The sequence below is a fragment of the Abramis brama genome (assembly GCF_963993115.1).
Source record: "Abramis brama genome assembly, chromosome: 6".
NCBI classification, from domain to species: domain Eukaryota; kingdom Metazoa; phylum Chordata; class Actinopteri; order Cypriniformes; family Leuciscidae; genus Abramis; species Abramis brama.
Window position 1 is genome coordinate 36070576 of NC_139968.1, and position 13758 is coordinate 36084333.

At 38.0% G+C, this 13758-nt stretch overlaps 1 long non-coding RNA gene across 1 annotated transcript; it reads left to right on the forward strand.

Moving 5' to 3' along the window:
• The first annotated feature begins 6017 nt into the window (after nucleotides 1-6017).
• On the forward strand, nucleotides 6018-9210 carry LOC311084825. The gene is made up of 2 exons (XR_014606623.1): nucleotides 6018-6335; nucleotides 6792-9210. It is a non-coding gene; the product is annotated as an uncharacterized lncRNA (long non-coding RNA).
• Nucleotides 9211-13758: the final 4548 nt, after the last annotated feature.

Here is a 13758-nt window from a genome sequence, read left to right on the forward strand (position 1 = left end):
CTTAGTCTCCACAATGATACAGGCCCAATGGTGTTGGTTACAGAGGTAGCAGAACATTACACTGAATGGACGGTTGTGATATCTAAATTCACTGAGTATAATCTAAGCATTGCTGTGTTGCTGCTTTGAAGATGTCTACTGGATTTTAGTTATTAAATACTGCTGTCATGAACCTGTCTCCCTGTTTTAGCACTATTATGCAGTCCAAATGGCTCTGATGGTTCTTGAATGCACTTCCCCTAAGCTCCAGAAAATACTTGAAAACTGAAAACTGTCAAAGATTTTGTAATGGGAAAGATCAGTTACCAGTGTGCATGAGGCGATTTCTCAATGATGAGTAAGATCCTCTTTTGGCCAAGCAGAGGACAACCTAAGGCAGGAGGTCACTGCTGCCCTGAAGGGAGGTGTGATGGGTATATAAAAAACATGTGAGCTCCTCCATACCCGCAACACCAGCAACCACATTCCTTGGATGGCTTGTTTTTCATTGTGAAAAGTGTCCGTGACCTGTGCAACTGTACATTCGTATGTAATACGACACCCTGAGAAAAAGGAGATTATGTATAAAAAGCTAATGGGAATGGGCTTTTAAGAACCAGCTGAGACCATGAGGTGATTCCCTTAATTACTGTGAGTCCATAACAAAACATATTCATTTAATCAGCAACATGACTTTGTGCCTTAATGGCACAAACAGAGGTTTTACATTCAGTTTTACTCTGAAGCCGTGAGGCTGTGCTGATGTTGAACTAATATATGTTATAGTTTTCACTCATGCAGCTCCTTAGACATTGCATAGGATCATTTCAAAACATGGTGATGGCTAAAGATGAAGACCGCTATAGCTCATTTAAGAGAAGGTCTGGGTCAATTCAGTATTTAAGCTAAAGTTACCTCACAGATATGGATGCGTCTCCCAATGCAGTCCCTTGCAAAGCATGCAGGGAACTACAGATCCACTGTCCAGGGCTGTGTTTCCCAAAATCATTGAAAGCCTAAGTAGATCATGCTTTTGCCACCAATGGTCAACTTCGCTCACGATGCTTTTGAGAAATACAGCCCTGAGCAGAGGATCTGTAGTTCCCAGCATGCTTTGCAAGGGACTGCATTAGGAGAGTAAATTTGGGGATTAAGTGTTATTTTATGTGTTTTTCATCTTTGTTTATAATAACCCCAAATCACGATTTGTCATAGAAACTAAATTCTCAGATCAGCAAGAGTGCATGTGTCGAATGTGTCCAATCTGAGCTTAAAGGAACACTCCACCGTTTTTTGAAATAGGGCTTATTCACATTCTTTCATACATTTAGATAGGTGGGTAAATGCATTTTTGTCTCAGTGCATGCATTGTTTTAGTTTGACAGGGTCGGCGCTAGCTTAGCTTAGCACAATGAATGGAATCCTTTGTTGCCAGCTAGCATGTCCTGAGTGAAAGTGATAAAAAACAAAACAAAAAAAAACACGTAAATTACTTCTTGTGGCCTGCGTATTCACAACGAGTACAAATAGCGATGCAGATTAACACTATGTGATTTCTTACTGTGCGTTCACACCGGACGCAAATAGCGCATCAAAATTCGCGCCTGCCGCCTCTATTTATACGCTTGACCACTTTGTGTGCATTCGCGTGTCAAGAGCGAAATTGACGCACGTAAAATCAAAAATTTGAAGCGAAATTTACACGCGTCAGAGGCGAAAGTTTCGAAACCTGTTGGCGGCCATCTTTTTTTAGATGTTTATCGAGCATTAGCATTAATCGAGAGAATCACCGCTCGTATATGCTCTGGAGAGCAGAAACAGCTGCGTAGGGGACATCGTGGCTGTACTCAGGTCCACCAAACCCTCCGGAGGATTTCAGGAGTTTCACAATTTGCTCCAGGGGGTAGGTTTGGTGGACCTAACGGTGAGGACGCTGACGAGGACAGCGTAGGCCGTATAAGCCTCGGCCTCGAGTGGTCGCTGCCTGACGAGCCCGTGCTGTACAGCTCGGGGCGCGAGGTTCACCCTCGCCCGCACCTAATCTGTGATTTATTTTTGTTTTGATAATAAAATAGTTGTTTTTATACACTAAATTGTGTTTGTTGTCTTTACATTAGATTAATAATGTTTCATATAATCTAGAATAGATATGGAATAAATAGCATTCAATACAAAATGAGTATCTCTCATATTGAAATCGAGTTTTATGTATTTATTTGCTTTATTGTGCATTTATTCATATTACAAAATAATTTATTGAGGCCAAACATAAAATAACATTATAAACTGTCACTTCACCACGTGACAGCAGCATGCAAGCAGGCTCCTGATTGGTTAACACGGCGCGAATTGACGCAGAAGTTCAGATTTTTCAACTCGGGCGGCAGACGCGAATTCGCGTCAAACGCGTGAATGCACAAATAGCACTAATAAAATCATTTGCGCGTAACGTGCTTAACGCGCCAGACGCTCAATTCGCGTCATTCGCGCGAACTTGACGCGCGAATGAGGCGAATTCGCGTCTACCGCGCCACGCTAAACGGCTCATTCGCGCCGCAGGAATTTTTTACGCGCGTAACGCGTCTTTGCATTGACTTAACATTGAAATCACTCGCGCCTGACGCGCTATTCGCGTCCGGTGTGAATGCATCATTAGGCAGATATTGACTTGGGACTATATTATGGGGAAGCACAGGCGAAGCACGGCTACTTAGGCGAAGCACAGCTACTTGGGCGCAGACATATCACGCAACACATGAAATCCCACGACTTCCGTCAACATACCGGTGTGAATAGTAGCTGCCTGGCTATTTTCCCAACAGTACATGAATGGCGATGAACATGGCTGATTTTGTGCCAGAACCATACCTATATTGATACTTTGCACGTGACGTCAGTTGTACTGGCTGGCGGGCAAGAACGTCATTCTCTAGCAACGAAAACCAGTAATCAAGGATCTTGCCAGGACGTTGCCAGTTTTAATATACAAAAGTTGGTGTTTTGAGGTGTACACGACATGCCAGATAGTTGTTGTGCGATTTTGTCGCACTAACCGCGTTTGTTGCCCGCCAGATATCACGTGACTGCAAAGTATCAATACAAGAGTTTACAGAAAATGAGTGGAAATAGAACGACAGGCGGAGGTTGCGATCGCTCAACAGCCCGAGGACGTGAGAATGAGAGCCAACACGAACTGGTGGTGTGAATGTGGGGGAATATGCCGACTGAAATAGAGTGTCTGTGCTGTGGCGAGTGGGACAAGTTACTGCCATCGATAACCAGGCTCAACGTGTCAGATCAAGATGAGCGTGCCCGCAGTTGTGTCACAGCTACCGAGGATTTCACGGCGCTGATCCATCCGGCAGTACTCGATTTTTTTTTCCGGTGTGATAAAGTGAACTGGAAAAAACGCCCCACGCCGAATGGACCAAATGGACAGCTGTCCACAGAGTAAGTATTATTTTAAACATAACACATGTATAGTAAACTGCTTGTAGCCTTCTCCTCATAGTAGTTATACTAAAACCCCTGAGCCTAACTCGGTGAGAGAAATATAGCTAACTTAGCCCTCAGTCATTTCATTTTACAGGTAACGATAACAGCGATTTTTATTTTAGTTTGGTTGTTCATGCTAAACAGGTTGAATTCAACATGAGGTTATACTAGAGGAGGCTAACGTTATTTGAACCGTAGTCTATATACAGCTTATCAGCATCTATCTTACAACCAAATAAAGACACAGATTAACATAAGGAAGAGTAATAAAAGACAACTTACATGTGCACTTTGTTCTGCCTGTGCTTTGAAAATAGATGGGATGGGGACGGCCGTATGTTTCAGACGTAGTACCGTCTTTCTGGGCCCATATTCCATTTTTTCAAAGTAACTTAGTCCTCCAGTACAAAATGCTCTTCGCAAACACGATACTGTTTAATTTTGTAAAGAGGCGTTGAAGTACAGATCTCCAGAGCAGCTAGCCATTTATTTCTCAGTTCCACATTTCACGAGTTCACACTTACAAATAAGTCAGATAGAATAAATGCGTATTTGGCGTGCTGTCCGAGGAGAGGGCTCCGGGCTCGGTATTTGGCCCGAACCCAGAGTACTCCCCCCGTATTCCTGGCTGTGAAAGAACAAGCCAAGAGTGAGGAGTCGGGGTGGTGGAGGGATGCTGAAAACTGTCAAGGAAGTTAGGTGAGTTGACAGAGTGAATATATATGCTTCCTCTCATGCTGATAGGGTAGACATGGTAATTGTTTGATGAGTTGATTGATTGATTGCTTGATTATTTGAACGTGCTCCTCCCGAACTTTGTTAATAAAACATCATTCGATGGAATTCTGTGAAGCATTACATTCGTGTAGCCTATGTCCTTTGCTTGTTCTCACAACCTTTTGCTACGCAGATAATTACCATGTTTGCTGTAACTGTAGCTGTAACTTCTCAAAAAAAAACAATCCAAAAGCGAAGACACTCGGTGCAGATCACGCGTGTTGTTCTTCTGTGTTTTGACTCCTTGCACACCGGTATGTTGACGGAAGTCGTGGGATTTCATGTGTTGCGTGATATGTCTGCGCCCAAGTAGCTGTGCTTCGCCTAAGTAGCCGTGCTTCGCCTGTGCTTCCCCATAATATAGTCCCAAGTCAATATCTGCCTAAGAAATCGCCTAGTGTTAATCTGCATCGCTATTTGTACTCGTTGTGAATACGCAGGCCACAAGAAGTAATTACTTATTATTAATATATATTAATTTTTTTTATCACTTTTACTCAGGACATGCTAGCTGGCAACAAAGGATTCCATTCATTGTGCTAAGCTAAGCTAGCGCCGACCCTGTCAAACTAAAACAATGCATGCACTGAGACAAAAATGCATTTACCCACCTATCTAAATGTATGAAAGAAGGTGAATAAGCCCTATTTCAAAAAATGGTGGAGTGTTCCTTTAAATAAAAAAACTGTATGTTGGGTCAATGTAACTCAACTAAGTTAAAACAGCATTCCCTTGTTTTGTTACATAAACCTGACTGAATTAGGTTACAACAACAAAATTAAAATTTGCAGGTAGAATCAGATAGAAATACCTCCTTAAAGCAACAACTGCACATGTTCACTTTTTACAGACTATAGAAAATATGTTATTTTCACATTTAGTGTGTATATACAGTAATATCGATAATATACACTATAATACAGATAATATCGATATTTGTACTAGGTGCAAATAGCCGCTGCCTTTTTATATATAGTTTAAATAAATCATATTTGTTCTCTTTCACCCTGCTTATGGGCTAATATTAATTCACTTTAGTAATGACACATTGTAATGTTTCCTGTCCTGTGTTTCCCTTGTCTTGTGTGCACTTTTGTTATTTCCTGTTCTGTCATGTTTTGTAGTCCTTTGTAGTTTTTCTTGCTTATTAGTTCTCCCAGGTGTTTCTAATTAGCCACACCCCCTTGTTATCTTGTTTAGCTTGTTTGTCTGTGTATTTAAACCTCTGTGCTTCAGTTGTTGGTTGTCGGTCGTTGTTTAATGTACTGTTACCTGTTCTTGTCCTGAGTTCCGTGTTCCGCCTGGATTACCTGTTTGTTTCATTAAATGTATGCTTGCACTTGGATTCTCTCTCTGCTTCATCCTTGCCGCAGCGTGACACACATTTTGTTATATTTTTTCAACAATTCTTTGAAGCTTTTACTGCAGTAATAGTGTTGCCTGTTTCTGATATAATGTGTTTAAATGATCTACTCTTTGGTTATTATCTCTCAATCTTCATCAGAGAAGTATCTGTATGAAACTCTTCATGTGTCACACGACTGAATGCTCACTCAAATCCTGAGTGGACCGGGAAATTTTAAAGTCAGTGTCGTGACACCAAGTGTTAATATGTTCTCATTTCTCAGGCTCCAGTTTTGGCAATTATTGTGTAAGCTGTCCTTGTGTAACTTGTTTTCGTTATGTTATGTGCACATCATGGACTGGGCCTTGGACACACTTATACACTCGCACACAAACGGGAACTCAAGACACACACATACATTTGAACATTTAACTGCTCACTATTATATTTCTTAATATTCTATATATGGTAGGGTTGATCTTTGAGTACTATGATTGGATGGCCTGGACATCATGGATGATTCTGCTTTATCAAGTGTATAAATATGTCCTGTCTCTGAGTCTGCTTGATCATCTCCCGAGATCTCACGACGCTGCTGATACACATCTGATCTGCAGATAATCTACCTGAAGATTCATCTAACCCCAAGATTAAGCCTGACTGCATTCACTTTGACTTTGTGAAGGTGCATCATAATAAAGGCCAGAGGTTTACTATCCCAGACTATAGACTGCAACCTGTGAGTATCAGTTCACATGAGCTCACTCAACATATTTGTAGCATGTATGTATTTTTTGTGGGGAAAAAGGCTATCAATAATCTTCAAAGCATTGAGTAATAAGTATTAAAAAGCAACATACTTTGAGAAAAATGTTTTCTGGGGTGATTTACCTTGACTTTAAATGTTAAGAACTTTAATCAGCAAGTATACGATATACAAGATATTTGTCTTGACTTTATGGAATGGACTTGATGGAAACAAAGCACAGTCAAAAACACCTTTACACAAATACAGAAAACAAAGGGATTGGAATCAACTATGTATAAAACGTGCACAACTGGATCAATTCAAATTAAGATATGTGCAAGTAAAAATAAAGGAAGGGTCTCATCAGTATTGTATTTACTAATCACAACCAAACTGCTTTAGTAAGTCAGATGTCAGTAAAGGTGTTTTGATGTGTGTATTGTTCAGCAGGTCATGGAGATTCATCAGTCTTTTGTGATTCTGCTGCTGGTCTTGTGTGTGTCGTTCTCCGCTCATGCTCAACCCCCCGGTTATCAACATTTCCGCAATCAGCATGTGGGTCCTTTTGTGAACGTGGAAATGTGTACCAGTGAAATCAGAAACAGAGGCATCACTGGACCTGGCGGTGTCTGCAAACCTGTCAACACCTTCATACAAGCAAATGAAAATGTTATTAACCCAGTTTGTGGCAGAGGAGGAACTCCAGTGGGCGGAAACCTGTTTCGGAGCAACAATCCTTTTAATGTGGTCACGTGTAGATTACAATCTGGGTTGAGACCCCCAAACTGTATTTATCGTAGAGGGCAGTTGGCCACTCTTAATATAGTGTTAGGGTGTGTACGCGGCTGGCCTGTACATTATCAAAATGAGTAAGTAAAGTACAGATGGCTGGCTGAATAGAGCATCACAGAGCTATAGTTGCTAATCATTTGTTCACTTCTCCTTTCCCATCTTTCTTTGTTTCTCAAGTGCAAAAAGAGAAAAAAGTGAGTCAATCATGAAGCCAAAAATAAAATAGATGAATAAATACAAAATACAAATAGAAAGTGTACCCCTCTGTCTTTATGAGACTCTGATATGAATGAGAATATCTTCACTGTTTCTCATCATTTACCTTAACCCTTTCACGCATAGTGGTCACTACAGTGGACAGCTATTAAAAATGCATTTTCTTGAATTTGCACGGGTTTTTATGGCAAAGTTGCACATCAATCTCTTCATTGGACCCTTGTGCATCATCCTATAAATTGCAACCAAGTGGCAAGCCTTTGTGTTTCGATTTTTTCCCCCTCCAAACCAAGATGGCCAAGGGTCAGTCAGACATGCCAAGTTGCTCTGGAATATCCACCCATTCCTTCTATCCTAGGAGACTCTTGTAGGTAAAAAAAATATTGGAGCATCAAGCAATATCAAATGAGTCATATCACAGTAAAATTTTGCAAGTTTTGATTTTAGATTGAGAGAAAACTCTGATTAATCACATGTCCACTGTAGTGGTCGTCATGCATCAACTGCTATATTTCAGCTACAATTCATAATTATAATGTGAATATTCTTTGATTTCGTAATGCACGTTATTGTAATGCGCTTTTTTACTCATAACATCAAAAAGTAATGATTACGTAATGCATGTTACTTGTAATGCGTTTCTTTACTCATAACATCAAAAAGTAATCTGATTACATAATGCATGTTACTTGTAATGTGTTTCTTTACTCATAACATCAAAAAGTAATCTGATTATGTAATATGCGTTATTGTAATGCGTTTCTTTACTCATAACATCACAAAGTAATCTGATTACGTAATGCATGTTACTTGTAATGCGTTTCTTTACTCGTTACATCAAAAAGTAATCTGATTAGGTAATGCACATTACTTGTAGTTAATTACTTGTTAGATCAAAAAGTAATCTGATTAGGTAATGCATGTTACTTGTAACACATTACTTTACTTGTAACATAAAAAAAGTAATCTGAATGGGTTATGCATGTTACTTGTAATGCATTACCCCAAACACTGATCATTTCAGATGAGATTAAAAAAACGTATCGCTAGGTTTTCTCAGAGGAGGGCTATGATAGAAATGTGCATGTCCATCTTGAACATAATCAGAATTATCAGCTAATAAGGGTAAATCTCCATACTCTGGTGCACTGGAGGGAGAATCTGAGTGGTTTCCACAGTAGTACCTTGACAGGCTGTAGAAAATTCTGATGGAATCACGTCCTCATGTTCTGATATCATAGATACGCGAAGTGCAACTTGTATGAAGTTGTATGAAGCCTTTGCAATATTTTGCATTTATATTTTTTTTATATATAGTTTTCATATGATTTGATATAATTGTATTGATTAGTTCGTTAAATTCACATACTTTATCTTTTTGATTATTGTCTTATTTAATACAGTATATCTTCAGTTTAAACCATAAACGCATGCTGTCCACTCAAGTGGACATCTGAAGATCTCTTTGAAAAATTTGTAAAAAAACAAAATAAAAATCAATTCTTGTTTTTCATGCCCTAAGAGCAATATAAACACATAGGAAAAATATCCTGACTGTGGTTATCATAATTCATGCATGAAAGGGATAAATTAGCATAATGTTAAAAATATCTTTACAATATTTCTCTAAGTTGATGGTATATTCCTCACTTCTTCATGCGTGTCTCTGTGTGTAATTGTGCTTTTCATGTGCAAGATTCAGCTAGTCTACTAAATTCAAGCACTCTTTTAACACTTTTTGAGCATTAAAAAACGTTTTAATGGGAGTAGTGAATGAGCAAAAACAGACGAGGGAAGAAAGACACAGATGGTTTTATCCACCTGTCTGTATCCTCAATAAAACTTCTCTACTCTTAAACTCGTTTTCTTGATTGACTTTCATCTCAACAACTCTAATTGAAAATAACCATTTACTTAATTTATTACTTAAGTGTAAATGACAAGTTATCAACCACTTCATATTTTGTTTCTTTTTTATATCCACACATTACAATCAATGAATTATAATGAATCATTTACGAACTGAATTTTTTTATGACCACATTTTTAGTATTTGGAGACAGTGGTTCTCGAGGACAAGTCCCCCCAAATATAAAAATGGCCAAATTGTTGAGATGGTCAATCAAATCAAACTTTTATTTTTCACAGAAGCAGAGCGTGAATTCCAGTGTGAAGACTCAGTTTAACGCTGAAAGAGAGTGAGGTAAGATTTAGCGAAAAGGTAACGGTAACCCATAATGAATCAAGTGTTACTACTGTATATTTTTCTAAAGGAATTACTAATATACACATACAATTTTAATAAAGTTGAATTAGCTAACCTTCTATGTATTTTTTACTCTTCAAAGTGTACACTTGCAGTTGTTGATTATAATTAATTTACTGTTAAGGATAAACAATGTTTAAAATGTATATAATTACCCAGCAAACATTTGGACGTTTAATGTCCGTTGAAAAGACGTCCGTCCGAGACGTCCCGTCATGGTTGAAAAATAGTTCCAAAATGAAAGTTGAACCGACGTCTTTGACGTCGTCTGGCCGTGAATTCCACGTCTTTTCTGGCCGTGATTTCCACGTCTTTTCTGCGCGTCCCTGGACGTCTAAATGGGTTTATTTATTTTTTTAGTTCTTCTGGATGTTTATAAGATGTGTTGCTGCCAAATGTATGTGTATATATAATCCTGCATATAAAATAATCACACCCATATTGTGTAACATCGTGAAAGGCAATCATTTAGGCTATTTTTACACATCTTAACTTGACAAAGGTTCTAAAAAGGTCCAAAATCGGTCCGGTCAGACCTGGACGTCTATAAAACCGTTTAATCACGTGTACATCAACACATTATTTGTGGACAAAAGCAAAAAATAGTGCTATAATTTAGCATAACATTTTATTGTGAATATTACATTTGAAATGTCTTCCAGTTGTTAAACAGCTATTATTCAAAAAAGATAATAGAAATAGTACAATGTGGTAAATTCTGTGGTAATGGCATTCTCTCTAACAGTTTCACATTAAGGTTAAGCAGACATTAATCAAACCAGAATATAACAAAAGTACAGGGACAGTCAACGCATTCTATTTTTAGAGTCTTATAATATGCCATCATTGATGAATAGAAGTCAGAGCTGTGGCAATACTAAGTTTCAGTTACTAACAGTCTTGCATTACTGTTAAACAGCCATAAATAAAAGTTTTTAGAGTCTATTAAGTTTGTTTATGGCTTTATGGTTTTTGTTTTGTTTATGGCTCATTTTTTAAATCCACCACCCTCAGCTGTTCCTGGAGCGTTCTTCAGGTGTTCCTCCGCTGCTGCATCTATGTCTGAGTCTGTAGCATTTGGGCTCCACCTCATCACAGCATCTGAGGAAAGAGAATATGGTTTTAAAAAAAAAAGAAAAAGGCTAATTTCTAGGTAAATTACGTACTTTTTTTTTGAAAATGTCGGAAAATAACCATGTTATTTTACTGAATAAACGGTCCGTGGAGCACAAACGAGTTGCGCAGTTTCGTTCCGCTTTCATTTTTAATTTTTAATTTTTTGCGATGTTTTAACAATGTTTTAACAATGTTGCGGTCGCGCCAGCGCGACCTATAACAAAATTTGGTCTCACCGGCAGAAAAAATTAGCCTGGTTCTACCAGACTCTCGTACATAAATGTAAAATTAAATTAAATAAAATTTGTACAGAGAGTCTGGCCCATGCAAGCGTTAACTTCATTGAAGGCGGGTACTCTGTTGAAACAGAGAATGTCTAATGTTACATTTATAATACAAAATGTACTTACCCAACAGCAGATTTTTAGTAATTCGGCAACACACCAATGCACCCTCAAATCCTGCTCGCCTCGTGGTTGTAGAAAAACGGGAAAATGGCTACTTTATCGCTTTATCGCGAGATAATATATCATATCGCGGGATTTTGCAATATCGCGAGATTTGCTACAACATCCCGGTGGCACAGTTTTGACGTGTAAAGCAGTGTACGTCTTTTCAAAACCTCTTAAAACTACTTGGGGCACTTAAATTAATTATTGCAGTGTCAACCAAGGTGTAAGCATAATACTTTTGCATATTTCATAAGGATTTCATAGAGGGTCATGATGGACTATAATGCACGTGTAAAGGACGTCACCTACTGGACGTCCACTTAAAACGACTTTAAATGCAGTGGCTTTGCAATCAATTAACCACACTGGGCACTTTGTGATTATAATTTATTTTAAACAAGATAAAGTAAATATATTTACTTTGTATACAAATCGTGTATTTCATAAAGATAATTCCTGTTTTTTTTTTTTTCTGTCTTGCTTGACAAGACGTGTAAAAGACGTCAGTGGACGTCTTCACAACCTCTTACAAACTACTTGGGCAATTAAATTAATTATTGCAGTATTAACCATGCAAGGATTAAGCACAGCTTTTGCATATTTCACAAGGATTTCATAGAGGGTCATGAATGCACGTGTAAAAGACGTCACCAGGTGACGTCCTCTCACCCGATACACTATATATTGAACTACACGTAGCTAAAAGTCAAAATAACAATTATACATGCAACCCCAGAGAACTGTAGACATGTACAAATGTATCTGAATGCATTTTTAGGAAATGTTCTGTGTTACATATTTTTACCGATTTATGCCGTCCTACCGCGACTATTTTTGGCCAGGGACACGACGTTGCCGTCGGACCAATGTTTGCTGGGTATCTATCATATTTCAATATTAGTTATATCACGTGTTTCGCAGAATACTGATCCAAATAATTACTAGTTCCTTTAAAATGATGTAGTAACACTTGATTCATTACTAATGGCCCAGCAAACAATTTTGCTTCGCTCTCGGCTCCTCAGCACAAACCTGAATGTGTGGATGCACACCAGCTCCTTATATACCGATGGCATGCGGATCCCACTTCCAATTCTCATTGGCCTTTTCTTAAAGTCTCAGAGGTGTTTAGGGCTTTCAAGTGTGACCCCTAGTGTCAGTCACTGACATCACATCTCATTCCCTTCATCAGCGAACAGAGGTTACAATCGTAACCAGGACGCTCACTTTAAGTGTAAAATAGAGCCAAATTGTTTGGAGAGAGAATAGATCTCTCTTTTATTTTTCTCTGTTATAACGGAGTATAACCATCTTTGTTTGTTCATTGTAATTTTACATTTTTCTTTATAATGATTTCTCCCAGTGCTGTGCTCTTTTTTGTGCAAATCTACTGTATTTTTATGCAAGCTGTTCTTTATTGTCATAAATTCGGTAACGCTTTACAATAACGTTCAGTTGTAAGTCATTTATAAGTGGTTAGTTAATGATGAACTAATCATTTACAAAACATTCATAAATGATTAGCAAGTGAAATGCTAACATGTTATGTATGTTTTGTAGATTCAGTTATAAATCATTTACAATTGATTAGTTAATGATGAACTAATCATTTACAAAACATGACTATGCGTTTCATAAATGTTTAATAAATGATGTTACATTTTTGTTGTATGTTTTGCTCACATCAGGTGCACAGTGGTTAAAGACTCCATGTGTTTCAGAGAAGACAGCTGTCTATACCCTCACCAGTCAGCACTTACACTGCAGTACACACTACAGTGTTCAACACCTGTTATAGATGTGTAAACGCATAAATTAATCATTTACAACACTTTCTGCATCCCCTAATCTAAAGTGTAAACTATTCATCACTTGTTAATGTGGTTGAACCTGCTAACGTCATGTAGTACCGCTTACGTCACGTAGTACCGCAAACATCCAATAGGAAAATTCAACTGCAGTAGCCACCGTTCAACCTGAAGAGGGCAGCACTCTTCAGGTTCAACGTTTTTACATCATATATTGTAGAATTAAAACACTTTATACCCAAATGTCAAAAAAGTTACTCGAATCAATGAACAGCACTAATAAAGCCACATTCTTACAGATCATTAACTAAAAAAAAAGTTGGTTTAGGGTTTAGTTACCCTTTAAAAATGCTGTACAAGCCTTTAATTAGCTCTTAACTCATTTTCCTTCATCTTATATTTCTTGAAGATCAAATTTAAGATAAACAGACCCATTAACCCTCACCTTTCAAATCAGCAGCATGAGCACTGAGAACTTCATCAGGTTTCCTACAGTATATGCTATGAGAGAGCATCTTGGACAATGACATTTCCCTCTGGGTAGGTTGAACAGGTTCCTCCGAAACTTAACTACTTGAAAAAAATGTTTGAAAATGTCTTTGGAGTGTACCAAAGATGTCAAAAACTCATAATATAATACCTTTTGTTGTTGTTTTTTTGTTCATTTTTAGCTTGTTATTCATTATATTGCAGAAGTTTATTTTTCATTTTATGTCAAGTGTACAGTTTTATTTTTTGCATCGTGAAATAAATATGTTCTTTAT